Here is a 26,435-nt window from a genome sequence, read left to right on the forward strand (position 1 = left end):
GCTTGGACATTAACTGGGATAGAGGAAGCAAGACATGTAATAGGTTGTGAAAAACATGAAGTAGTCTTTAGATGTGTGAATTTTAGGGTGCCTGCAGGATATCTGTGGAGAAACACAGACTTACGAATGGCTGGAATTCAGGGGACTTAAGAGTAATTTTCTAAGGAGATTGAGAAGCAGACTGGGGACAAAGCTGGCAAAAGGCAACACCTGCCCAGTTCATGGTTGAAAGTTACTTCTCCGTGGCTTGACATTTCTAAGGTATCATGCCATGGGCCGTGGCATTGTTCAGGATTGACATTTCTACCAGCTGTAGACTGTAAGACAATTCTTTTTTTTTTTTTTGCATGGCTCTTTTCAGTTTATTGCATGTAGGAGTTACACTAGTCCAAGCGAAAGCGGACCCCCAAATGGTTACATTATACAAGCCGTGAGGTCTTTAAACTCGTGACAAGGGACAGAAGGGACATTCTACTCATTGCAAGGAAATCCTCACTTAAGCTTCAGTGAGCCACAAGGACTTAAAACCCATGAACCTCCAGCTGATCGTCCTTAGCCAGTCCAGTCTTTACCAGGAACTGGCGTATGTTCTTGCGCTTGTCACCCTGGAGCCGGATTACTTCTCCATATTCTGGATGCTCGACTACAATACAATTGCAGGCAAATTTCTTCTTAAATGCCTTCACCAGTTTCTTTTTATCTTAATCATCAGCGATCCCTTGGGCCGTGGTACGGGTCTTCCTGCCGTTTCTCTGTTGGATTCTTACATGGATATAATCTTTAGTGCTGGCAGGAAGCAGGTCATCATCCTTACTTGCATCAGCAAAGGGGTGATAGGATTCCTTTTTCTTGGTGGAAATGGCCTGCGGAAGGCGGCTTCGGGAGAAGGCAGGCGGGCGGGGGACACGGATGCCGGGAAGCAGGGGGCTCAAGGGGGAGGCAGCTGAGGACTCAGCAGGGGCGGCTCAGTGACTGGGCCAGTAAGACAATTCTTATCGCAACCCCTGTAAACTCACACAAGAAAGTGCTAGTGAGGGACACGAAGTTAAAATATTCTCTTCTCTGTGGTTCGGAGAGTGTATTTTGTCCACATTCCTACTGAATTCACCTTTGGTCAATGGGGAGTCCCATTTCCTTGTAAAGGATAGTGTTAGTGTTTTAGACTATCTCTGTTTAATTGTAAATCCCTGCGATTGAAACTATATAAATAGATCAAATATTGTGACACTGCCTACTTACAAGTAATGCAAAAAATAGCCTCTCAAGGATTAAAAATCAGGGCCATTACAGGACTGTAAATATCTCTGGATTCCCTGATGGAAGATTGTTCTCATCTCCTAAGAAGTCCCTTTAGGAGGGGGTTGTAAAGAACAGTGGTGTAGCCTTTCATTTTAAACTCACTCTTTAAAAAATAAAAATAACTCACTTTACTGTTGAGTCCACTTTAATATTTAGCTGCTGACCAGGTTACATAACCCTCTGGTGCAGGTTAAGTAAGAACACAGATGGTGCTGTGTTTCCATAGCAACAGCATTTAGACTGGTTTCTCCTTGTCAGTTTTCCTGGACATCACATTCCTGTTAATGCAGAAGCTCCAGTCCCCTCCTTTCTCTAGTTTTTCCTGCCTTTCCACCTCTCCCTTTGTAATCTCCCCTTCTGACCTCTCTCTCCCTCTCTGTGTCTCTGTCTCTGTCTGTCTCTCTCTCTTTCTGTGTATATGTTGGTCTGCCCGCCCCCTCCTGACTAAAGAATAAAGAAATATTTCCAATAACTTTTCTTTGGATTTTCAATCTCTACATTTATCACACATTAAACATTAAATATGAGCCTGAACTGTGTTTCCACCATAAAACTGTATTTTCTACCTGTCTCTCTTTTACTTAAAGAAGAGGTATGGGGGGCATGTTGTACCCAAATGAGATCATTTCTCATAACTTTTAAGTTGAGGCAAGATCACATACACACAAGCAGGTGGATATGCACCCTTAAAGACTCTTTAGAACAATTCTGCTGCTGCTTTAGGAAAATCTAACTTCCAGCCATCCTCACATTCAAATCTTTCCTGGACTTTCCCCCCAAAGACCTCACAACTAGGTGCATTAATTATAGTCTTGGAGCCTGTATTCCAATTTGCCCCTCTGCAGCATTACTGAGCAGGGCCTCTGTCAGTACATTTTCAGATGTCTTCACTTCAGACTCAGACTGTCTGCTTCTTTCCTTACTCGTCCCTATGTGCAGATGCAACATTTTAAAATGTCATCTCCTCAGGGAACCCCCGGTCCTTGGTTATCTTCTTAGTTCTTTGTGGACTTCTTCAATTGTGTTTGTTTATCTATTTGTTCATCCATTCATTCTTGTCTCTCCCAATAGACTCCTAGCTCTGTGAAGGCAAAGAGCTTGCTGAAATGCATTTCCAGCATCTTATGCACAATTTGGCTCATTGTAAGTATTGAAAACAATGCTTTTCAAATAAATGAATGGATATTTCCTTTCTGATAAATATTAGAATTTTCTTTCAAAGCAAAACAAAACAAAATCTATTTTTCTAATTAGAAATATTGGTATAGTTTCCCTTTTTACCTTGGCTATTAGGAAACTCAGAGCTAAAGTTAGTGGTCAGTCAGTATAGCTGTATTTGCTACTATGCTAGCATATTTATTTCCTTTCTCTTGAGTTTGTTTTTCCTTTACTATTGTAGTTACATTATTTTTATATTTGCTTTAGTAAGCTATCTCAAAAATTTCTTGAACATAAGCAACATGCAGTATAAAGTAGTAGAAAGCTGAAAGGGTTTTATAATTCTTCAGCGATGTTACAAAGTATTGAGAATAATAAGCATTATATATAAAACTTATCACATTTAACAGAAAAATGATTGGACTTTAAAGGGTAAAATCCACTCAAATTGCTGAAGCATTACTTTACTGCCTTATTTTCCTAATATCCTGGCAGGCCTACTTAAAACCTTTGCTCTCTGTGACCTACAGAGCTCCCTGCTGCCCATAAAGAAAAACACTCTGTACAAAAATCATGATTAATGGGTATCACTGTGTTAGTCTAACTGTGGGCAGATGATGCAGGTTGCAGATTCAGGACTCTTGGGGATCTGTGTAGGACGGTGGATGGGAGGAGAGGCCCTCCAGGGATGATGTGAAGTTCGTGCCCCGAAGAGGAAGCAGTTGGGAGGAGGAAGGTCAATGACATCAGTGCCACCTGGGAAGCTGGTGAGCCATGAGGATTTATTAATTGAAAGGACAAGTAGACAAATGTCACATTTAGAAAAGAAATAATTGAATGGCAAGAGAAGCTGGGAACCCACTTAGGATAAAAGAAGAAAGTACTTTTCCCAACAGTGGGGGAGATAGACTGTACTTTCAGTGCCTAAGGGGACTGGAAAGGAAAGGATTTTTCCCTGCCCCTGGGTGAGCAGGGGCAGAGGTGAGTGGAGGAGCGGGTAAGGCACATGACACAAGTTGAGGACCAATTTGAGCCTGGAGTATCCAGCGGCTTGCTCTGTACCTTTTCCTGATTCTCTGGGATGTGGCCAGGGGACAAGTGGAGTAACCTGCTTTCTGCCTGCTGTTAGTTTTCCTCTGAATAGCGAGGGGTACAATGTCCTTCACCCCAGAGTCCTGCCTCTATCCTGGAAAACACACATTACCAAGTCCCCATTTCCTTTACCCTCACAATCTTTCTGAGAACCTGGGCTCATGGGGACTCATAACAGGGTGCACTACTTTGCAGGAGGTTGAGAGGGATAGGCATTCACACCCATATTGCCTGTGAGTTCTGAGCCAACTGAGTATAAGCAGGCAAAACCTTGTGTGTAAAGGGTATTTGCTTTGTTCTGGTAATTGTTTTGGGTCATTCACCTTTCCTACTAGCACCGATTTTCTATGTAAAGTTTGTCCTGTCCCACATGAGCAAAGTTTAGGTGGGACAATTAGTAAGGTGGCTACTCTGTCCCAGTGAATTGAATCCATTCCACAGCTGGTGGACATTTGGTGTTAGGAACACTGTCACACATATCTCCTGATGTCTAAAGAAAGAGAGAGAATTTGCACGTCAGTATGGATTAGTGCCAACCTGTTTTCCAGAGTGGTAATTCCAGTTTGTACTTTGCTAAGCAGTGGATGAAATTTGCCATTCTGCAATCATGCTATACAATACTTGAAATTTTCCAATGTTTTAATTTTTCTGCCTGCTTGCAGTAAAATGATGTGTCATTGTGACTTTCATTTGCATCCATCCAATATTGAGTGATGTTGAGCAGTTTTTTTATAATGCCTTCACTAAGATTTAATTCATATACCTTAAAATTCATTCATTTAAAGTGTACAGCTCAGTAGTTTTTAGTTTATGTAGTTGTGCAACCATTACCACATCAGTTTTAGAATATCTTCATCATTCCCCAAAGATTACCCATTAGTGATCCTTTCTCCTTTCCCCCGAAGTCCTCTGCTCTCATGACTTTTTGTCTAGATCACCTATGCTGGTATTTCCTGTGAGTGGAATCATACAGTATGTGGTCTTTTGTGACTGACTTCTTCCACTTAGCATAAAGCTCTTAAAGGCTTATTCATGTTGTAACATGTCTCAATATTTCATTCTTTTTATTGCTAAATAATCTTTCGTTGTATGGATATGCCACATTTTATTTGTCCATTCATCAGCTGATAGACATTTGGGTTATTTCCATCCCTTGGCTGTTAGGAATAATGTTGAACATTATGAACATTCATGTGCATAATTTTCTGAGAACATATATTTTCATTTCTTGGGCATCTACTTAGAGGTAGAATTGCCAAGTCATAAGGTAACTCCATGTTTAACCTTTTAAGGAAACTGCCAGACTGTTTTCCAAAGTGGCTGCACCATTCTGCATACATGGTGTATGAAGGGACTTTTTTCCCTCAGTACCAGGGAAGAAGGTTTTATTTTTTATTTATTTATTTTTACCCAGATTTTACAGAATTTAAAAGGATATAGAAAGCATATTACAAAAATCTTTTTTAAAATGAGTTTGACAACTTCTAAGAAGTAACTTAGAAGACAAATTAATGAAACTAACTCTGGAGGAAATATAAAATTGGAATAGCACCTATTAAAGAAAGTATATTCCTAGCTTGAAAACCTACCTATATAACAACAGTAGGCTCATAAACATTTTAACTGATAAATTATATCAAACAATTAAAGCAGAAAAAAGAAGGAACACTTCTCCCCTCATTTTAGGAACTCAACATTGTGCTAATCCTAAAACTGGATAAATAAAATAGAAGAAAAAAGTATGAACATAGATAAAATTTGTTTAACAAAACAAACTATTAAAAGTCAGATCTGGCAGTATGTAGAAAGTGGTTTTATTCTAGGGATGGCAGTGTTGGTTCAGCATTGGAAGATCCACCCCCAAAAGTAATCATTTTAACAGAGGAAAGGAGAAAGCCATATGATCCTGTCACTAGTTGGAGAAAGAGTATTGGACTAAATTCCACAGCTGTTCATGGTAAAACCTATCAGGAGACTAGAAGTAAAACAGAACCTTCTCAACCGATCAAAGACATGTACTCCATACTTCCAACAAAAACTCCTTCTATGAATGGAGATGATACAATGCTTTCTCCCTAAAGTGGGGAACAAGGGCATATATGCCTACTCTTCATCTGTCCATTAGACTTTGAAACATAGGTCTAAACTAAAATAGTCTGGCAATAAAATGACACAACTAGGATAGGATTGGCAAGGTAGAAGCAAAATCTTTATATGTAGATGAAACGATCATCTCCAGAGAAATACTAAGAAATCTCTAGGAGCCCCTAGAACTTGTACTTGAATTTAGCAGCATTAGAAGACACAAGATATATATAAAAATTCAGGTCTGTGTATACTTGCTATAAATGAAGAAATGGATATTGAAATTTTAAAGTTATGTAGGAGTTCAAAGGACCCAGAAAAGCCAAAAACAAAAACGGTGTTGGAAGACATTTAGCACCCAATTTTAAGACTTCTTCTAAAGCTACAGTAATTAAGGCAGTGTAGGTGTAAGGAAAGACATATAGATCATTTGAATAAAACAGAGAATCTAGAAATAGAAACACACATATATGGTCCACTGAGTTTTGAAAGATTATTTAACATTAGCATTTTATAGAATATAACCTTGATTCAAGAGCCGAGGAAACGGCACTAGAACACCTGGTATCCGTATATAAAAAATTAACCTCAACCCTTTTTTTCCATATATGAAAATAACTTGAAGGGATCTATGAACCTAAATATGAAAGCCTAAAAGTATAAAACTTTAAGAAGAAATTATAAGGGAAAATATTTATGAATTCAGGGTAGGCAAGAACTACCTAGGATACAAAAAATATGATGTATAAAAGAAAAAAACTTGATAAATGAGATTCCATCAAAATTTAGAACTTTAAATGACATTGAAATGAAAAGTATTCCTTAAACAGACCATATTTACAATGCATATAACCTATGAGCAGAATATATAAAGAATTCTTAGAGCTCATTAATAGACAACCCAATTAAAATGTAGGCATAAGATGATAAATAGCCAGTGAATGGTGTGCAATTCTAGAATCAGAAAAATACTAATCAGTACAATAATAAGATTGAATTATACACTCATTAGGGAGATGGAGTCAAAAGTTTTAAAAGCCTTGTCATGACTTGTTTCTTTTTGTTGGATTCTCCCCCTTTGCATTTAATTTGTCATTCCCAATGGATTCATTCTGCTGAGTTTCCTGGGGTTGTGATCCTCATTGTCTTTTCCTAGGGTATTGTCTAAAATTTTTGGAGTGCCGGTTTGGTATTCATGAAGTTCCTGAGGTGCTCTTTAGCATGAAAGTATCTTATTTCTCCATCAATTTGGAAAGACAGTTTTGCAGGGTACATCAATCTGGGTTGGAGGCTGTTTTCCTTTAGAGCTTGAAATACATCACTCCAAACTCTTTTTGCCTTGAGGGTTTGCATTGAGAAGTCTGCTGTGATTCTGATGGGCTTTCCTTTGTATGTGATTTGTTTGTTTTCTCTCACTGCTTGTAGAATTTTCTTTTTCTGTTGGATTTCTGGAATCCTAACTATTATATGCCTATGTGTAGATTTTTTTTGATTAAGGCTAGCTGGAGTCCTATATGCCTCACTTATCTGTATGTGAAGTTCTTTTTCCCTCCTTGGGAAGTTTTCTGCCATCACTTCTGTGAACAGTTTTTTTTGTGTCATCTGCACTCTCTCCTGTTTCTTCATTGACTCCAATCAGTCTTATGTTATTCTTCTTTGCATCATCTAGCAGCTGCTGGATTGATTTCTCATGTTCCCTTACAATTTTAAAGCAATTTTTCTTTTCCTCCTCACTAATTGCAATCTTATCTTCTATATGTGAAATTCTGTCCTCACATTGGTTCATTCTGTTGCGCAGACTTTCGATGGAGTTTTTAATCTCTTGGAAATCTGTTTGTATCTGTTTTATGGATTCCATTTGTTTCCTATGTTGGGATTCCATCATGTTCCTCAGATCTTCTATTTTTTTATCTGTGTCCTCTCTAGATTTATTAATCATGTCTTGCACCATGAGCAAAATCTTTGCTGTTATCTGAGTAATTATTTCTGATTTCATTTTTCCCAGATCCTCTTTTGTTGCCAGTTCAGAGAGTCCAGGTGGTTGAGTATCAGAGTGTTCCGTCTCGTTTCCCTTTGGGGTTGCTGTAGGTGATCCAGAAGTCTGTTTTTGAGGATTGTTTATGTGTCTTCTCATTTCCATGGTGGGGGTGGGGGTGCTTCTGGCGCTCACAGGGCTCACCTTCTCTGCCCTAGGAGCTTGGGATGGCAGCAGGGGAGCTTCCTTCCGGGTGCTGGGACCGGCTGAGCTTCACTGCCTGCCCTAGGAGCCTGGGATGGAGGTGGGGAGCTTCCTTCTGGGTGCTGGGACCAGCTGAGCTTCACTGCCCTAGGACCCTGGGTTTGAGGCGGGGGAGCTTCCTTCCAGGTGCTGGGACCGGCTCACCTTCTTGACCCTAGGAGCCTGGGATGGAGGTGGGGAGCTTCCTTCCAGGTGCTGGGACCGGCTGAGCTTCACTGCCCTAGGAGCCTGGGACGGAGGCGGGTAGCTTCCTCCTGGGTGCTGGGACCGGCTCACCTTCTTGGCCCTAGGAGCCTGGGATGGCAGCGGGGGAGCTTCCTTCTGGGTGCTGGGACTGGCTGAGCTTCACTGCCAAGAAGGTTTTAATTTTGGCATATTTTTACTGACTTATCTGTCTTTTGATTATAGTAGTAGATGACTATAATAAATATAGTATATATGAAATAGTATTTCAGTTTAGCTTTCATTTGCATTTCCCATAGGGCTAGTGATGTTGAACATCTTTCCATGTGTGTATGGGGCACTTGTGTATCTTTGGAGAAATATTTATGCTGATCTTTTGCCCAATTTTAAATTGGATTGTCTTTTTATCTAATAGTAAAAGTTTGTTATATATGGCTATTGTGAATTGTGCTGCAATAAACAATATGCAGTAATCTCTGCAGTATGATGACTTTAATTCCTTCAGGTATATACCACAAGTGGTAAAACTGATCATATTTTTGGAGGGGTAATTCTACTTTTAATTTTTTGAGGAACCTCTATATTGATTTCCATTGTGGTTGCACTAATTTACATTCTCTCCAGCAATGTAGAAGATTCCTTTTTTTCCCACATCCTTTCCAGTATAGTTTCATGTACTGTATTCTTAATGATACCTTAGCCATTCTGACTGGGGTGAGAGTGAATCTTAATGTAATTTTGATTTGAATTTTATGGTGATTGGAAATGTTAAGCATTTTAAACAATATAATTATTGACTATTTGTATTTCTTCTTTTGACAAGTGTTCATTTGCCCATTTTTTGATTGAATTATTTGTTCTTTTGGAGTTAATTTTTAAAAATTCTTTATGTATTATGAATACCAATTTTCTCTTGAAGAGAAACTGGCAAAGATTTTTTTTCCATTCTTTAAGTTGTCTCTTTAATCTGTTGTTTCCTTTACTTTTCCTTTACTTTGCAGAAGATTTTTAATTTTTAATATCCCATTTGTCAGTTCTTCTTATTATTCCTTGAGCTTTTGGAATACTCTTTAGAAAGTCATTTCCTGTCAAATATTTTCCCTATGTTTTCTTCTAGCAGTTTCAAGATTTCTGGTTTTATATTTATGTCTTTGATCTATTTTTAGTTTATTTTTATAATGGCAAGGGACGGAGATCAAATTTCAGTCTTCTACCTATGGATAACCAGTTTCCCAGCACCATTTGTTAAAGAGGCCATTTTTTCCCCCAATATCTGTTTTTGGCTCTTTTGTCAAGAATTAGATGACTGTACCTTTGGGGGTTTATTTCCAGATCTTCTATTCTATTCCATTGGTCTACATACCTGTTTTTATGGCAGTGTTATGCTACTTTTGTACAGTACTCTGTACTGTATTTTGAATTGGATAGTGTGATGACTCTGCTTAGGATTGCTTTGGCTATTCTGGATCTTTTGTGTTTCTGTATGAATTTTAGAATTTTTCCTATTTCTGTGAAGAATGTCATTGGTATTTTGATGGGGGTTGCATTGAATCTGTAGATTACTTTTGATAATATGGCCATTTTAACAATATCAGTTCTTCTGGATCCATGAACATGGGAGGTCTTTCCATCTTCTAGTGTCTTCTTTAATTTCTTTCGCTGGTGATGTGTAATTTGCACTGTAGTGGTCTTTTACCTCTTTGGTTAGGCTGATGCTTGGTTTTTTTTTTTCTTTCAAAAATATTTTGTTTTTGAGACTACTGTGAAAGGAATTGTTTTTCTAATTTTCTCTCTGTGAATCAATCATTGGTGTACAGAAAAGATATTGATTTCTTAGTACTGATTTTCTATCTTGCTACTTTGCTGCATTTATCAGCTCTAAACATCTTTTGGTGGAGTCTCTGGGGTCTTCTGAATATAGGATCATATCATCTGCAAACAAGAATAATTTGATGTCTTCCTTTCCTATCTGGTATTTCTCTTGCCTAATTGCTGTGGCTAAAATTTCAGGTACTATATTGAATAGGAGTGGTGAGAGTGATTATCTTTGTCTCCTGCCTGATTTTAGAGGAAATACTTCCAGTTTTCCCCATTCAGAATGATGTTAGCTATGGGTTAATCATATATATAGCCATTATTGAGGTATTATCCTTCTATACCTACTTTCTCCAGGTCTTTTATCATGAAAGGATGTTTACTTTTGTCAACTGCTTTTTTTTTTCATTAATTGACATGGCCATGCATTTTTTATCCTTGATTCTGCTTATGTGGTGCATATGTTTATTGATTTGTGAATGTTGCATTGTTGGGATGAAACCAACATGATCAGGATGTATAAACTTATAAATTTGTTGTAAAATTCAGTTTGCAAGTATTTTTATGTCTATGTTCATTAAGGATATTGATCTATACATCTCATTTATTGTGTATCCTTTTCTGATCTTGGTATCAGGATGATATTGACCTCATAGAATGAGTTTCGAAGTGATACACAGTAGATTCTTAAAGCCACTATTACAAAATTTAAAAACCTTTACTCTGTGCTTTGTACTTTTGGAATCCCATTTAATTCCCATTTAGAAAAAAAAACCAAAACAAAATAGAATTGCAGCTTGTTCCCAGTGCTCTTTTAGCTTTCAGCAATGGAGAGTTACTAGATTTTAGAAATGGGAATAACACTACCAAAACCAGAATGCTATAAAATAGGATGATGTCCTTTGTTTCCAAAGACTATGGATATGGATATACTAGAGTGATATGAATATAATAACAAAACCCAGATACTTTGTGGCAAACTTTGGGAGTAAGGTTAGAATTGTAATCCTCAAGCATTCTCGGAGCAAAGAAGAAATTGGTTAGGAAAACTTTGTCTTCTAGAGATAAGTATATTATTCTAAATTATCCTGTAAGGTTTTGCTCTTCGTAATTAGATCTCTATGAGGAGTTGATTTTTTAAGAAACATTTGAGGGCTGTTCCTGGAGGTGACTATGTAGAATCTGGCAGGATATCATAGTACCTTCAGGACCTGCATTTGTGATAAATGGAAAACAGAAACTTAGTGAAAAGAAAAAGAAGAAAAGTTCTGGGAATTAAGAAAGAACTGAAAGAAAAACTAGAAATCACAGAGAATCTGAGGAAAACAAAGGGAAAAGAAAGCAGGCTGAAATGGCTCCAGGCTCCCAGGAAGGAGGGCCTGTCTGCTCAAACATAGCCTAAGCCTGGAGAGGGTATGCAGCCTCACCCAAACAATGGACTATGCTGGCAGCGCCAGCCCCAGGAAAAGACCATGGTTATTATAAACTGCAAATGAAGTGTGCGATTTTACTCTGAAAGTAATTCCTTCCAACTTTCTCCAGGCTAGAGTTGAAAAAGAAATTTAGTGCAGCGTATGCCATGTTTGAGAATGATCAATCAGGAACCATTTTGGGAAGAGGTTAATTGTTCATAAGACTGAGATACTCCAGGAGTCAGAAGCCACAGACAACTATGATTCAGGGTTTCTGTGGTTAGCCTTCCCTAGTGACTAGGTAGGAGATGGCCCCAAGAGATAGTCATTGATGGGCAGACTAGTCATAGACCCCCTGAGAAATTTAAGCTCATGTTAGGAAGGACACAGTGGTCCTGTTCTCTGAGGTAATAAGCCAAAGTGGTCAAGTGTGGTTTTCAGAGGAGGCTGGGTCTGAAAATGCTGGCAGACTTTTTGACCTTCCCTGCTCAGAGTTTAACAGTCTGTTCTCCCCATCTGCCAGTATGATCAGGTTAACACCTTGGCTTGCCACAGTGAGGGGTGTAGGGACAGAGGGTCTTCTGGAAGAAGGTGTGTACTGCACAAACCCACAGGCCATGAAGCTAGGCAGAGAAACCAGCAGCTTGTGGCGCACAGAGGGACATGGAAACTGGGAGCACCAGAAGTTAGGGCACACACAAATGAGTGACTGTGCTTATCAGGAAAGGTGGGACAGAACTCAGCATTCACACACACAAAATGAATGTGAAAGCAAAATATTTCTCAGTAGTTACTCACTATCTTTTCTCCATACCTGGTGGATTCTAATACTGTAGGTCCTGGAAAGAAAGTACTTATTCAAACATACAGAGGAATTTTTGGACTCGTTTCTCTTTTTCTGTGTTTTTATTTTTTTGGGGGGGAAGGGTGATTTTGTTTTTCTTTTCTTTATTCTTTTTTCTTATTTGTCTTTTTCTGCTACCTTTAATTCTACTAATTTTCTTTTACTTTTTCATTGGATGCTTTATCTCACTTTATTTCCTTCTCATCTTCTTTTTCTTTATTTTTCAAATTTTATTTCTTTTATTTTTCCCTTCTCCACTCCTCCATTTTTATTAGTACCTCTATTAAGCTTTATTGTGCTTTAGATACTTAGCTGACTCTATGCTATTATTATTGAAATCTATTCTATTGTTAACTGTGGTATATTTGCTGCATTTAGTAGATATTTACTGTATGTTAATATTTGGTTTGCCTTTATGTCTACATTATTATTATGGATCTGTTTTCTATTGTTAAGGATGATACAATGATTGGTTCTTATTGTATGTTAATTTTCAGTTTGTCTTTAATTCCATTATTGTTGCAGATTTCTTTGCTATTGCCAGTGGTGGCATAGCTGTTGCTATTAATTGATTTTTATCATAGCTGATGTGCTGGTTTGTCTTTGTGTCATCAGTATTACTGTGGTTCATCTCCAGAGAATTCAGTGCTGGGACAATTCTACTGCACCCTTGCTGCCCCAAATTAATAGAGGTGAGCTGATCTTGAAACACAGGGAACTGCCTATAGTTAGTAATGCCCAGAGCACTGGGAAGCATATAACTAACTAAAGAGGTCTCCATATAAGCAAAAAATCTTTCAACTTTAATCAACCATCAATCCTTAGTACAAAAGAAAAAAAAATAGAAACATGACCAAAGAAGGCAAAAATAATGCCTCCCCAAACTTCCAACTCTTCCAAAGCTGAGCCATGGGGTATCGGTGCAAAGAAAATTTAGAAAACAAACAGCTGAATTATATGAAATGATAAGAGGAAAAAAATGATCAATAATTTGCTCTGCAAGTGCAAAGATGATATAACTAAACAGATAATGGACTTAATACACAAAATGATCAGTGAACTTACAGAAGACACTAATAAAAAACAGCTAAGTCAGACAAAATGATGCAAAACTTGGAGGACCAGTTTAGGAAAGAATTTGAGTCCATGAAAAGGTACCAAAGAGAAATCCAGAGTATAAAATTTTCTATTGAAAATATGGGCAATGGAAGTGACCAATGTGAGGAGAGAGTGTCAGAACTAAAAGGGCTTATGCAGGTGATCATATATTCAGAGATACCATGTACACTACAAGAGAACATGAAAAATCGATCCAACAGCTGCTAGAGATGAAGGATTAACCTAAAATTAAATGGAATTAGTGAAAATTAGAAGACAGTACAAATAGCACCAAAAAACCTGTGTTCAGAAATAATAGCATAAAACTTTCCAAGTATGGAGAGAATATTAAACATATAGATAGGTGAGGCATATACAACTCCAAATAGCCATGATCAGAAAAGAACTTCTGCCTGACACAGTAAAGTCAAAATCCCAGAAGTTGAACACAAAGACAGAATCTTATAACCTGATAGAGAAAAGCAATAAATGATTTACAAAGGTAAATGCATTAGAATTACAGCAGATCTCTCAACACAAACCTTAAAGGCCAGGAAAGCCTGGAGTGATGTGTTTTAAACCCTAAAAGAGAAAACTTCCAACCCAGACTGATACATCCTGAAAAACTATCTTTCAAAATTGATGGAGAAATCAGAAATTTCATAACAAAGAGCACCTTAAGAAATTCATGGTCACTATACCAGTACTCAAAAAAAAAATTCAAAAATATCCTTAGAAAGAGACAGAAGCCAGCAATGACAAAAGTGTAATAGAATGAATATACCAGGTGGCATGAGTAGATAGGCAGAAGGTAGGGGGAGGAAATCAGCAACAGGAAAATATGAAATGACAGAATAAGTGAATACCTTTTAGTAATAACTCTCAATGTGAATGGTCTCAACTTCCCAATCAAAAGACACAGATTGGCAGATTGGATGGGAAAAAAAATGGTATGCTGTGTATAAAAATAACCCCACATTTAATTTGTAAAGAAATTCATAGACTAAAAATCAAAGGATAAAAAACAATGTTCCACACAATGGGAGCCTGAAAATAAGTAGAAGTAGCTATTCTGTTTTCAGACAAAGTGTACTTCAAGCCAAAACTTATCAGAAGAGGCAAAGGAGTTACTACATATTGGTTAAGGAAACAATTCTACAGGAAGAGATAACAATTTTAAACATATATGCACCAAACCCTGGCACAGCTAACTTCTTAAAACAAACACTACTGAACATAAAAAATCAGATAAACATCAACACAATTATAGTGGGGGACCTCAATACCCCACTGTCACAAATAGATCAACTAGGCAAAAAATCAACAAAGAAATATTTACGGAGTGTTCCACCCAAAAACAACAGAATACATTCTTTTTAGCAACACATGGGACTTTCTCTAATATAGACCACATTAAGTAAATGTTAAAGTAAATGCAAAAGAAACAAAATTATACCATGAATATTATAAGATCTTAGTCCAATGAAACTGGGAATCAATTTCAAAATAAGCCATAGAAATCATAGAAACACATGGAAATCACACAATATCCCCTTGTATAATCAATGGGTCACAAAGGAAATCAAGGAATAAATTAGACAGTTTCTAGAATTAAATGATAATGCCAATACAACATACCAGAACTTATGGGACACAATGAAAACATTCCTAAGAGGGAAATTTATAGCTGTGAATGCCTGTCACAAAAACAGAGTGATCTCAAATAAATAATCTACCAGTACACCTCAAAGTCATAGAAAAACATGAACAATCTAAATCCAGAGCTAGTACGAGAAAGAAAATTATAAAGATCTGAGCAGAAATTAATGAAATTGAGACTAAAAAACAATACAAAGACTCAATGAATTAAAGAGCTCATTCATTGAAAGAATAAACAAAAATAAACAAACCCTTAGCCAATCTTACCAAAAAATAAAAAGACTCAAATCAAAGTAATTAGTAATAGAAAAGTAAAATCACAAGAGACACCACTGAAATCCAGAAGATTATTACTAATTTCTTTGAGAAACTGTACTCCAATAAATCAAGAATCTGGAAGAAATAGATTCCTGGAAACATATGAATTACCAAAACTGAAACAAGAAGATATGAAAATCCTGCAAAATCCAATAACAAGCAATGAAATTGAAGCAATATTAGAAACCTACAAACTTAGAAAAGCCTCAGATCCAATGAATTAACCACTGAATTTTACAAAAACTTGAGGAAAGAGCTAACACCAATACTCAGTCTCTTTAATGAAATTGAAAGGGAAGGAGGACTCCAAAAGTCATTTCTGGACACAAGCATTACCCCAATTCCAAAGCCAGAAAAGGCCTCAACCAAAAAAAAGAGAACTGCAGGCCAATCTCGTTAATGAACACAGATGCAAAAATCCTCTGTTTGCCAGTAAGATTCTGGCAAATAGAATGCAACAAATCATCACCCTAAGGATGCAAGAGTGATTCAACATGCACAAGTCAATAAGCCTAATATATCATATAAACAGAAGCAAGGACAAAAATCACAGGGATGGATGCATCTTGAGTCCATAATGTTAAGTGAAATCAGACACAGAAGGTTAAACATTGCATGGTTTCTCTTATATGAGAAACTAAAGATATAGATAAAAAGCAAAATGAAAGACAGATCATAGGAAACAGGGAGATAGATGTTTTGCAAAAGGGAAGGGGACAAAGAGATGGAGGGAGAAGGAAGAAGAGGAAGGGGATTAAAAAAAAGAATTAAGATTTGTTATGCACATGTACCAACTCCTCATGATAAATGTAATCATTATATATTCCAACTGTGTACCCCTCCCCAAGACATGGACTCAACTGAAAATAAAACTACAGACCAATCTTTTTTTTTTTTTTTTTTTTAAGCAAAACATTTATTGGAGTTGTTTTTGCATCTTCCAATCTGTTCCATTGAGCCTCAGGGCTATTTTTTGTTTGTTTGTTTTGATTGTTGTTTAGTTTTTTGGCCAGTACCATGCTGTTTTTATTACAGTAGTTTTGTAGTATAATTTCAAGTCAGGGATTGTGATGCCTCCTGCCTTGCCTTTGTTGCCCAGAATTGCCTCTGCCATTCTAGGTCTCTCTGGTTCCAAATGAATTTTAGGATTTTTTTTCTAATTTTGTGAGATATGCTGTTGGAATTTTGATTAGGATTGCATTAAATTGGTATAACAATTTTGGAAGTATGGCCATTTTCACTATATTGGTTCTTACTACCCAAAAACAAGAGATATCTTTCCATTTTCTGATATCCCCTTTGATCTCTTTTTTTCAAAGTACTGTCATTTTCAATATAGAGGTCTTTCACTTCCTTTGTTACATTGATTACTAGGTATTTCATTTTTTTGAATGCTATTATGAAAGGTGTTGCTCCTAACTTCTCTTTCAGTGAGTTTGTTTATTCTTGTACAGTAAGGCTATTGATTTTTGAGTATTGATTTATATACCTAGGAATGTACAATAGACATTGAGAAATGGCAAGAAAATATTCAAGTGAGAAGAGGAACAAGGGAGGAGGAGGAGGAAAGGAAAGAAGAGACAAAAGGAAATAGAAGAAAAAAATGGGAACAAAGCTTTTGTATATTAGGAAGAAAAGAGGGGTCAAAGGGAAGGGAATAGAAAAAAAAGAAGCAAGATATATCATGTTTGGGTACAAATTCCCTATGATGAATATTATCGTTATGTATATCTAAAATGTGCAGAGGACTCCAATATTGATTATGCCCAAGGCAGGCTGTAAGGAGTGCAGGCTGTAAAGAGTTAACCCCACAATTGGCTTTTTTTGAGAAATAAGTCTGGCCAAAGCCTATGTGTCAAGGTCAGAGTGACTTGCACCCAAATTCCATTCCTAAAATTAAAACTTTCTAACTAGAAATACAACCATATATTAAGTACAACCATATATTTTGTCAATTCTGCTCCTAATTCAGGAATTCTTTGTTTTGTCCTTTATGAGTCTTGCTTACATTAGTTTCCATAGAAACCACATGATTGTGCATCCTCTCAGGTATTCCTGCCCTTGCACATAGCTTACCTTTACCCTAGTTGATTACTAATAAAAATGAGTGGCTTGGACTGGCCAATGCCCTTGTCAGTTGCACCAGCATTGGTCGTCCTGGCACCCTGCTTTCTGTCTTTTCTTAGCTCTGTCTTTTAGGTTTTTTTCCCTCAGGCCTGTGTCGTACACTGGGCAGGAGACTGCAGCCTACTGCAGAGGTTTCTAGTAACATTTCAGGGGTCTGGAGTAATTGCTGCCCAACGTAAAAAACCCACCATAATAAAAATAACAGCAATAACAACAAAAACATTGTGGTACTGGCACCAAAACAAACAGCACACACACACCCCCACCCCCACCCCCACACCCAGACCCTAGGATCAATGAAACAGAATAAAAGATGCAAAAACAACTCCAAGCACACTCAACTATTTTATCTTTGACACAGGGGCCAAGCACCTTCAATCTTTAATAAATGGTATTCAGAAAACTAGCTTTCCACATGCTGAATGTTGAATCTAGACCCACATCTCTTAACATGCATAAAATTAAAATGGATCAAAGATCTAAATATTAAAACAGAAACAACCTGTTGGAAGTTAGAATAGGTAGAACTCTCAAAGATATAGGTGTCGGCCAAGACTTTATGAACAAAACACCAATCACACAGGAAATATAAAAAATCAGTAAGTGGGGTCATAAAATTAAAAAGTTTCTGTACAGCAAAAGAAACCAGCAACAGAGTGAAGAGACAACCCACAGAATGGGAAAAAGTTTTTACCAACTACTCCTCAAGTACTAACATCTAGAATATATAAAGATCTCAAAAGAATCAGAACCCCCAAATTTAAAGACCCAATCCAAAAATGGGCTTCTGAAATGTATAGACATTTTTCAGATGAAGAAGTACAGACAGAAAATAAATATATGAAAAAGTGCTCAACATCACTGGTCATTTGAGAAATGCAAATTAAAGCAACCCTGTGATTTCATCTCCAGAAAAATTGGCTATCACCAAGAAATCAACCAATAGCAAATGCTGGTGAGGCTGTGGGGAAAAGGAACCCTTGTCCATGTTTGGTGGGAGTATGAACTGGTGTAACTACTATGGAAATCAACATAGAGATTCCCTGAAAAACTGAAACTAGAGGTTCTATTTGGCCCAGCTATTCCCCTTTCTAGTTATCTTCCCAAAAGTGTTAAAAGCACCATGCTACAGTGATGTATGCATACCCATATTTATAGTAGCAAATTTATAATAGTTCAATCTTGGAAACAGCCCATATGCCCATCAAAAGATGAATGGATAAAGAAAATGTATTTAAGTACAACAGAATACTATTTTGTCATATATAAAGACAAACTTGAATCATTTGTTGGAAAATGGTTGTACCTTGAGACCATAATGTTAAATGAAATAAATTGGACACACAAGTTTAAATATAGCATTATTTCTCTTATGTGAGAAACCCAAGGGTAGTAAATAAGGAGCATAATAGAGGATAGATATTGGGAAGTAGGAAGAACATCTTCAAACTGGAAAGGGAACAAGGTAGGCAGGAGAGAGAAGGGAAAGAAGGGAAAAGGAAAAAAAATAGAATGGAAGGAAAATAATAGAAACAAAGCTTGTGTAAATGAGGAGGGGAAAAAGGATTGAAGGGAGGGGAAAAAGAATTGATGGGAGAGGAAAGGAAATAAAAGAATTAAGATATATTATGTACAGGTACAAATTCCATGTGATCAATAGGTTATGATAATATATATTAATAGAAAAATTTTAAAATGATATACAGATTTAATGCAATTTCAATCAAAATACCAACAGCATTCCACAGAGAACTAATAAAAACAGTCCTAAAATTCATATGGAACCATAAGAGACCCAGAATAGCAAAAGAAAACCTGGGCAAGAAGAACAAAGCATGAGGAATCACAATCTCAAATTTCAAGTTATATTACAGAGCTACAATGATAAAACCAGCATAGTACTGGAACAAAATATAGACATGTAGATCAAAGGAACACAATAGAGGATGCTGAAAAACTCCAATTTACAAAAACGTGCTGGAGGAAAGAGTGTCTTTAAAAAATGGTGCTGGAAAAACAGGCTTTACCCATGCAGAAGATTAAATCTAGACCCATATTTCTCACCATCAAAATGGATGAAAGACCTAAATATTGAAACAGAAAACTTAATCTGCAGGAGATAAAATAGGTTACACTCCTGTAGACAAACCATAGGCTAGGACTTTCAGAATTGAACCTCAGTTACACAAGAAAAAACATTGAGAATCAATAAATCATATTATATTAAATTTTAAAACTTCTAAACCCAAAGGAAACACCCAACCAAGTGAAGAAACAGCCTACAGAATGAGAAAAAAGCTTTGCCAGTTACTTCTCAGAAGACTAATATCTAGAAAAATAAAGAACTCAAATTAGACTCCCCAAATAAAAGACCGTATAAAAAATGGACAAATGAAATGAATAGATCCTTCTCAGAAGTACTAATGGCCAATAAATAAATTAAAAATGTTCAATATCTGTTGCCAGAGAAATGCAAATTAATACAACACTGAGATTCCACCTTACTCCAGAAAGATTGGTTACCATCAAAAAGCCAAATAATAGCAGTGTTGGCAAGGCTGTTCGGAAAAAGGAAGCCTTCTACTTGTTGGTGGAAATGTAAACTAGTAAAACCACTAGGAAATTCCTTAAAAATCCAGAAATAGAAATTCCATTTTACCCAGCTATCTTCCTTGCTATCTTCCCCAAAGAGTTAAAGGCATCATATTATACTGATACATGAATACCCAGGTTTACAGCAATATAACTCATAATAGCTGAATCTTGGAAGCGGCCTACATGTTCATCAATAGATGAATAGATTAAAAAATGCAGTATTCAGGGACTGGGAATTTAGCTCAGTGGTGCCGCTGGCTGCCTCGCAAGCAAAAGGTTCCGAGTTTGATCCCTGGTACCAAAAAAAAAAAGCAGTATTCATACAAATAGAATACTACTGAGCCATACAGAATGATAAGTTTGAGTTATTTGTAGGAAAATGAATGCAACTTGAGACCATAAAGTTAAATTAGGTACACAAGCTTAAATATTGCATGTCATCTCTTATATGAAAAACCCAAAGTATGAACAATATAACAAGCAAAATATAGGACAGGAATAGGAATAGGAAACAGGGAGATAGATCTTTTGCAAATGAGAAATGATACAGGGATGGAGAGCAAGGAGAGGAGGGGAGGGGAAGTAAAGTTAAGATGTGATATACATGTATGAACTCTCCATGATGCATGTAATCATTATGTACTGAAAACATATACTAATAAAAATTTTTCAAAGAAAAATAAAAATACATGTGAGGCAAAATCAGATTTTGTCTCATCCCATAGAGATATCCAGTTGTTTGGGACACAAGTAAAGTAGTTCTTCAGATTCACTCAATTCATCTTTCCCAGGGGCCTCAGCTGATGCTCCTTGGGGATTTCTAACAATGCATGGCTCCATGGCTGTGGTATCCTCTGCTGCTTTTCCACTCCTGCATGCCTCTCCGTGCTTGCTTCTGTGGGAGCACCAGCAGACCCAGTTCTTGGGCCCAACCCAAATGAGCATAGGCTCTATTCCTGCCACTGCCCACTTGGGTGGAGACAGAACTTTCCTTTTCCCATCTTAGTGGGGATGTAGCCTTGTAACAAATGACAGATTAAAAGAGAAAAACAAACAAGTTTATTACCACATGCAATGCATATCATGTAGGAGAAATCTGAAGGAACATTAATTCGAAGTGGTGGCTGGGAACTCCAGCTTATACAGCATGTGGATACCAAGGGATGTCTGTATACAATTGTTTTAAAATTTGTATCAGTTATCAGGATTTTAAAATAAGATTTAGCATGCTGACAAGGACTTTTCGGCTTCTCTGGAAAATTTAATTTGTCCAGCTACCCTGGGCTCCCATTCACTGTATGAAGATGAGTAGGATTGGAATCCTTCCACAAGGTTTACGCTTGCCCGTTTGTAACAGACCTCACCATGGTTTAATGCTGTACAGCAAATTTTCTGATTTATCTGTCTGATAGCATTGGAGTCTGTGGTCCACACAATCCAGAGTGTGCTCTGGAAGTCACTCTCAGCTCTTAACACTTAGGGGTAGCTACACAAACTGAGGGAATTTCACTTACCTCCTGAGGTCTCAGTGTCCTCATTTCTGTAATAGAGCTAGTAATAGTGCCTCCTGCATATAGTTGGGGCAAGTATTAAATGAAATGATCCATTATTTTTAGTTCTAAATTAAAAATTTTTAAATTGGCGTACAGGCACCGCCCCCGCCAATCAGATCCTGCCAAATTCTGTACTCTCATTCCCGTCCTCTTCCTTTCATTTGACACATTGGCAAAGGAGAAATCTTCCCATTTTTAGCTTGACATTTGTATTTATGCATGTCTAGAATACTGCCACCCCCACACCCTCTGCTAATATCTATTTATAGTGCAAGCCTCGATTTCACCTCAGTTCCTCACAGATGCTGCCTGGGATAAACCCCTTATCTATAATCATCTGAATTTCTTATATTATCTTTTTTCTCCTGTAGAATTATGAGCTCAAGGCCAGGAGCCCTCTTTATCTTATTCATGCTGATATTACTGACATTTAGCCAAGGACTGACACAAAGTAGGTACTCAGTAAATATTTGGGAAATTGAATCAAATAAATGGAGCTGTTATCATTATGCACTTTTCAATACTCCTTTCAAGTCTCATGTCAGAATAGAACACATTAATTCACATATGGCCTTCTGGCCTAAAGAGCCACTTATGGTATTTATATTAGTGAATATGTGTATGCCAAGATGGTAGGGTTTTGTTTTTGTTTTTAGCTTTATGTCTGTTATCATCCCTATTGTGATGATTGATTGATTATGTCAACTTGAGTAAGAAGCTCAACTAGATTGGCTCAGCAATTCCACACTCTAGGGTGTGGAAGACCCACCCTAGGGCAGCTTGTCCCCAGGGTGATATAAAGGGGAAATGAGGAAGGAGAGATATGCTTCTGTTTCTTCGGAGGAGCTCCAGTCTTTGCCTTCGCCTTGGACGTCATCTCCTGGTGTCCAGCACAGACCCCTCAGCCTTTCATTGTAGACCCATCAGCCTCATGACTTGGACTCTGCAGTGAGCTCCAGACCTTCAGTTGAATCCTTTGGTCTCCAGTGTGCAGACAGACCCTCTGCACTCTTCCACATCTGACTCTATGGGTGGTCATTGTAAGCCAGACTTGTAAATCCTTACATATTTATATCTCATGTTATATTTGATTCTCTAGTAAACACTGACTGATACAATGTATAAACCCATAAAACCACTGCTACAATTAAGATATATAACATTTCATTACCCAAATGTTCCTTTGGTGCCCCTTCTAAAGACTTTTCCACCCAAAACTGGCTTCTTCCTATAACTCTAGACTTTTTTTTCTAGAATTATTGTAAATGCATGCATATGTTAAGTACTTTCTAGAACTTAATTTTTGGAGCATATTGTATTTTAGAATCATCCGTGTTGATGCATGTGTCAAAATACATTTTCTAGTAGGGTTTATGGTTTTAGATTTCACATTTATGATTTGATATACATTTTAGAGTTACATTTTTTTGTGCAGTATAGGAGTTCAGATTCTCTCTCACATACCCACACATACAATTTTTTGTCTATTGTTTAGCATCATTTGTTGGGAAAAAAGCTACCCTGCTCCATCATATTACCTTGGAATGAATATTACCTTGGAATAAATTGAATAGGTCAATACAGTTAGTCCTAAGCCAGCCACACTGCCTTGTTTAATGTAGCTTTATGGTATGTCTTGAAATCAGGTACTATAATGTCTTCCTCCAACTCCTTCTAGAAAGGGCCTAATTCATTTCAGCCTTTAAACTTGCAGAAGTGTATCTAATTGGATGAACCAGATGTGCACACAGACCTCTACAGAAGTTAACCATAGAGAGTTCATGTCTAGTTTTCTAGCCTCTCCAAAATGAAGAACTGAATAGAGACCAAGCAGGCAGTCCCCAGCATGGTCTGGGCTTGCCCTCGGTGGAGAGAGGGCTTGACTGGGAAAACTAGTATGGATTGGAAGATCGGTTGGCACAATTGAAAAAAAAAGTTATTGAGTATCCTTATGGGATTCTGAGTAACCCTTTTCTGTACTCAGAAATATCTACCTGGTAAAGAAAAAAAAAATGCTTGCAAGTTAGCTGGAGCCTGAAGATAACATGCGTTTCTTCCCTGTGGATTCCACTATTACTGCTTTTTCCATTGTGATAGCTCTATGACAGCTCAAAAGGCAAACTCCCCATGAATGTCTCCTTTCAAAATTTGCTGCTCTACTGTCTCAATTTTCTAAGTGTCAAATTTTTCCATTCCAATATACCCTCATCTGACAAAAAAGTACCTTGAAGGAGTTAAAGATGTGCCTTCCCAAACTGGATCGATGTATTGACTAAAGTATTTCAAGCTGAAATCACTTGAGGAGTTGTAACTTCAGAAAGGGCCATTTGCTCTGTCTTTCCTGCCATGTAGCAAGCCACAAAGACTCTTTTGGGACAGATGTCCTTCATGTATCCATGCTGCACAATAACCTCGATCACCAGAGAGTGGTCATCGGGCAGCAATTAACTTGGGTAAACAAACTTTGAGGTGACCTTCCACCAGTTTCTACCTCTCTTCCTCATATCTGTCTTCTAGTAGCATCCCTAGAGTTTACCACCCTGGTCTGGATATCAATTTGTGCTGTTATTCCTTCAGGTCTTATGTTCTTGGGCTCATAGATCCACCCAGACAGCCACACAAGAATGGAGGGGGGAATGGAGAGAACCTTTTTCCTACAACTCACAATTAACTGTAATTTATAAAACTAAATATAACACTCTCACATTTTTAAATTGAAGTTTCTTAACAATGTTTAGAAAGAATTTTTAATGGTGAGTAAACTTTTATCTTTTCCAGTAAGAGAAACATGATATTTCATCAAATTTGGATAATTTATCCTTCAATTAAGGCTGAAAATTTGATGAGTATCTAATTTTTCAAGACTACTGCCTACTATTAACTTCTTACATTTTTTTATATTACATGTTCATTTTTAAAATAGTGAATTGGCTTTTCCTTTCATTTCCTTGTTTTTCTGAGCTATATTTGCTGCCCCCATTTTAAAATTTTAAAAAACTAATACATCTTTCAAGATAAATAGGCATTAAGTGTCTAAGTGTTATAATTCTTATCAATTTTTTCTTGCCTTCTATCATTAGAAATAATGCAATTTCCTGTTTTTTTCCTTTTTTAAAATCAAGATATAACTCTAAAGGCATTGGCATCAAATCACTATTTAAAGTTATTATCTTTACCATTTATGTATAGATGAGTTTATCAGTGGACATTTACATGCTCCTGCAATGGCACAGGACTGCAAAAGGGATGGGGTAGGGCTCATGCAACCATGACTACATGTTACCAGTGCTTCTTGGATCTTAGATACAGCAGGGAGCTGGTTAAAACTCTAATCTGATGTAGTTCTGGGCAGGTGTTCAATAAACAGCATCTTTATCTAGACCTCCAGGTCAGCCTGACACAGGTGGTTGAATGACCACATTTTGAAAGTCACTGTGCAATTATGCACCTGGTGGTGCTCTTAATTTAGTGCTTAAAAAGGATGCTTTTACTTATCAGTGCCTGACCCTTCACATGCATCCTTATCACAATCACATGAGTCAGGTCCAACAGGAGGCCTTATTCCCATCTCACAGATGATAAACTTGAGAGATACAGTTGTCTCTGTCAATGTCAGGAGCTGCCTGAGTCCACTACCCTGCCACGTGACTCATTTGCCTGCACGAGAAGACTCCATTTCAGTTACATATCAAGCAGTGGTGGCAAGGAGCAGATGATTCAGATTAGCCCTCTGTTATCCCAAGGGCATCTGTTTGTTTCTTTACCTTCTGAAGAATAGAAGGGAGGGGGTTAAGTTCATTACTTACCTTGTATTACCATAGTATAGACCTGCAGTCTACTATAGTTTATTCTATGATTTTTAAAGAGTGTATTTTCCAACCCCCCAACCACTCTTAAAATTCAAAACTTGACAGATTTATTCACTCTTCCCCCATATTCTGTGGCTGTATTTTCTGTCTTCAGCATTTTTCTACATATTCACTTGCATGATGATTATGGTAATCCCTGCCAGAAAATTATAAGGTGTGGAAATTGCTATATATCTTTTCTGAAACCTAGAGTATTTTATATAGAGTGAATTATTTATTTGAAAACATTTAGATAAAAGAGGATGCAGAAATCAGAGGTACAGGATGCGTGAGCGACCACATTCAAATGACAGTCCTGGAGCTGCTCCACCAGTGAAGAAACTCACTCTGTCCGGAAAAATACACCCAGGGACTTGATGGGACAAACAAGATATTGAAAATACACAAAGAGCATGGGCAGTTCTTCTGGATATGTCAACTTCAACCAAGCAAAACAACTTATCCTACTAAAATTTTGGAGGAAAGAGAAGGTGGAATTTGCTGATAAATAAGTTAGTAAATTGATATTGTTTGTCACCATTGTAGGCAAGGAATGACTTTTGCTCTACCTTCTTAGGTTCTGCGGCATAAGACATGAAGACCTAAAAAAAGTTGGTAATCCTGAGAGCCATTTTAACAGAGAACAATAAATTGTGGAGATGGATAAGTCAAATGAAAAAGGTGAGGGGAGTAAATTGTGGGAAAACAACAATGAACTATATGCGTAAAACTCATAGAGGATAAGGGTGATTTTAGTAAGTTTGTTTATATAGATCCATCTCAGTGTTGACACCCTGTGCTGGTAATAAAAATATTCTCCTCTTCTTGCAACAGGGAAGCACCTTTATTATGGGAAATTTATGTCCTACTTTTTTTTTCTTTATATATCCTTTTATTGGTACATTTTAGGTATACAATATAATGTTATGTCCTACTTTTTGGTAGAAAGAGGATAGTCTGTGAACCCTTCCTGAACCTGCTGTTTCTCAGTTGCCTTCAGCTCAAAACAATCAGTGTGCTAAATTGGCATACTTGGAGGTGGCATGTTCTGACACCCTTCACCACTAATCATCTAAGACATATAAAACTGTCTCTGAGAAATCCTGCTGT

General features: G+C 37.2%; 1 long non-coding RNA gene and 1 pseudogene across 1 annotated transcript in view; one reads left to right on the top strand and one right to left on the bottom strand.

Moving 5' to 3' along the window:
• The window catches only part of LOC147828924 (uncharacterized), a 40,713-nt gene extending 14,488 nt beyond the window's left edge, over window positions 1-26,225 (top strand). Inside the window, exons 2-4 of the long non-coding RNA XR_015449925.1 lie at window positions 2,371-2,442; window positions 25,579-25,816; window positions 25,903-26,225. This is a non-coding gene — a long non-coding RNA (uncharacterized LOC147828924). The remainder of the gene's footprint in view (window positions 1-2,370; window positions 2,443-25,578; window positions 25,817-25,902) is intronic.
• Window positions 522-2,043, bottom strand: LOC106007695 (eukaryotic translation initiation factor 1 pseudogene; annotated as a pseudogene).
• Window positions 26,226-26,435: the final 210 nt, after the last annotated feature.

This window comes from Heterocephalus glaber, unplaced genomic scaffold (assembly GCF_053883595.1).
Source record: "Heterocephalus glaber isolate CG9 unplaced genomic scaffold, H.glaber_assembly_v1.0 deba00000818, whole genome shotgun sequence".
Lineage (NCBI taxonomy): Eukaryota > Metazoa > Chordata > Mammalia > Rodentia > Bathyergidae > Heterocephalus > Heterocephalus glaber.